Source organism: Clupea harengus, chromosome 23 (assembly GCF_900700415.2).
Source record: "Clupea harengus chromosome 23, Ch_v2.0.2, whole genome shotgun sequence".
NCBI classification, from domain to species: domain Eukaryota; kingdom Metazoa; phylum Chordata; class Actinopteri; order Clupeiformes; family Clupeidae; genus Clupea; species Clupea harengus.
This window is the reverse complement of record NC_045174.1, coordinates 52,501-55,000: the sequence shown is the minus strand read 5'-3', so window position 1 is coordinate 55,000 and position 2,500 is coordinate 52,501. Positions and strand designations below refer to the sequence as shown.

The window sequence follows — 2,500 nt, the reverse complement described above, 5'->3', positions numbered from 1 at the left end:
TGTCAATATTTTGTTTGAAATGGACACTTTCTCTACAAACTGATCTGTAATAATAATAATAATAGGATGTAAACTTGTATTGGTTGCTGAACCGAGATGGTTAAAAACACTGTTAACAACACTGCCATCTGAAAGGGCTAAGTGATGCTCAGGGTCATATTAACTTTCAAATGATAGTTTATGGATGGAATATGAATAGGCTGCTCTCCGTTATGATGTGGCAACTCTGTGTCAAGATGGGAAGTCTTGTCAAGGTTAGATGACATTACAAATGAAGTTGCTGAATCTCTGAATGATGTAAGTTACATTATCCTTCAAATTAGTCTGCTGGCTGGTTACTGTAATAATCTGTATTGGGTTTATAGATTAACCTTTCTTTCTTGCCAAACGGTTGAACAGTGTTAACAACTGGTTAGCATGCTTGCTCAGTTCAGTTCAGTTCAGTTGCTAATGTTGACGTGCTTGCTACTTTGTTTTGCCAGCAGATGTTTAAGTCCTGTGATTTCATCTCTGGCCAGAAGCAGTGGTTTCAAATGTGTGTTGGGCATTGTTGAGAGAGTTGGCAAAGAATTAATGGGAAGCCGGGGTCAAAACAATTAACTTTGCTAGCATTGTCTCTTCAAACACAATGCTGCGTTTTTAAGGTGAAGTGGACATAGGGTGACATGAAATGTTTGGGAGCTCACAGTGGGTGTGATTAGCGTGTTAAAGACTCAGTCAGTGGCAGTTAATAACCTTAGCTCACTCAACTCTTACTTTGAATTGTACATTTAGGTATGTAAATCAAATCTAGAGATTTTTCAGTTGGCAAAATTGTAGGCTACTGTTTGTGTTATTGTTGTTCAGGCAATTGTTATTATAATTAATAAGGAAAGGGGATTCAGGTTATGAATTAATAATAATGTTCTAATGATGGGTTTGCATTATTATACATTTGTCATCATTTCTAAGCATGTAAGAGATGATTTCCTAGATAGTTACAGCCACAGACTGTGTCTTTTAAATCACACTTCCACAGAGACGAACATATCAGTGTATTGCGCGATCCCTGCCTGTCATACCAGCTAGATCATCATTGAAAATAGTGGGAACCCTGTTAATACTATAACTATTCCAGTACTGGAGAGGGAGAAGTGTTCATTATATTAAACAGATTTAAGGAGTCTGATATAACAAACTGTGATGTCTTCCTGCATAACGGCCTCAAAAGCACACCTGTCTTTGATCACCAACGAGAGGTGTGGTGAATTACCAGCTCGTTAAGCAAGAACTGTTTAAACACACACACATTAGCACGCTCTTAAGCTCACTGGCGTCTCCCTGTTTATAAAAAAAATATGAAATGGAATAAAAACACACAGGCCCAGAAGTACAACACAGAAACAAATAGACAGTTGTTGTATAATTTGGGGGTAATATGGTTTCTCTCGCAGATGTTCTTCATAACGTTTCGCATAATGTGACCGCTAAGCCCTCAAACTCGCTAAACAAGTAAATCATGTCCATTTATTGTTTCACATTGTGTGTTTTGCTGAGCAATTTCATAAATCTGTTCATTTCAGCCTATAATTTTCTGTAAAAACAACGCTTAGTGAATAATCCATCATAAAACAAACCTGGCAAGGGAATCCTGAACAGCTCTTTTTTCCCAATGATTGACACAAAGGTTAACAGGTATGCTGAGGAGAGTTATTTTGTAATACCAGCCTTCGCTAGCCTTTGGCTTTTCCCAGACAAAATAGATTCCATAATGAGGTTAGGGCTGGTAAAATGTGGCCTGATTGACAGTCGACACTCTCCCGTGTGTGACATGGTGTCAGATGTGGGCTCATGGGATCAGCACAGGCATCATGTGAGTGAGTCATGTGCTAAGGGCTGGGGGGGGGGGGAGAGGGCATGTGTTTGTGTCGGTGACGTCAGGCAGTACCCTTCCGTGCCGCGCCATGGGGAGCGGGCGCTGGTTTGTTGAGGGGAGGAGGGGAGCACTGGTGAAGACATGCAAGAAGCCCAGCACTCTCCCACCCTACCCTTCCATCCCCAAGCAAGCTAGTTAATTCCCTGTCAACAAATCAGCCCCTTCCACTGGCTCTCTTTCTTTTCTCTCTGTCTCTCTCTCTCTCTCTCTGTCTCTCTCTCTCTCTCTCTCTCTCTCTCTTTCTTTCTCTCTCTCTCTCTTCCTCCCTCTCTCTCTCTTCCTCTCTCTCTCTCTCTCTCTCTCTCTCTTTCTCTCTTTCTCTCTCTCTCTCTCTCTCTCTCTTACATAACGTCCCCCACCAGCCCCCTCCTCCACACATTCCTGGATACTCCTTGAGACTCTTTGTTGCATAATAGCGTTGCTCATGTCACCCCGACGACTGGAAAATCATTTCCCCAGCACTTTGAAGTAGGAATCACTCCCAGAACTGTGTCCCTCTCTCATTTTCAGTCCATGGGAATGGGGTAGGGTGGTTATTGTGTGGGTGGGTGTGTGTGTGTGTGTGTGTGTGTGTGTGTTTGGGGT

The 2,500-nt window shown here is 42.2% G+C and overlaps 1 protein-coding gene across 3 annotated transcripts in view; it reads left to right on the top strand.

Moving 5' to 3' along the window:
- The window catches only part of LOC105912902 (adenosine kinase-like), a 125,975-nt gene that overhangs the window by 72,212 nt on the left and 51,263 nt on the right, over positions 1-2,500 (top strand). The gene's annotated exons all lie outside the window — the stretch shown is intronic.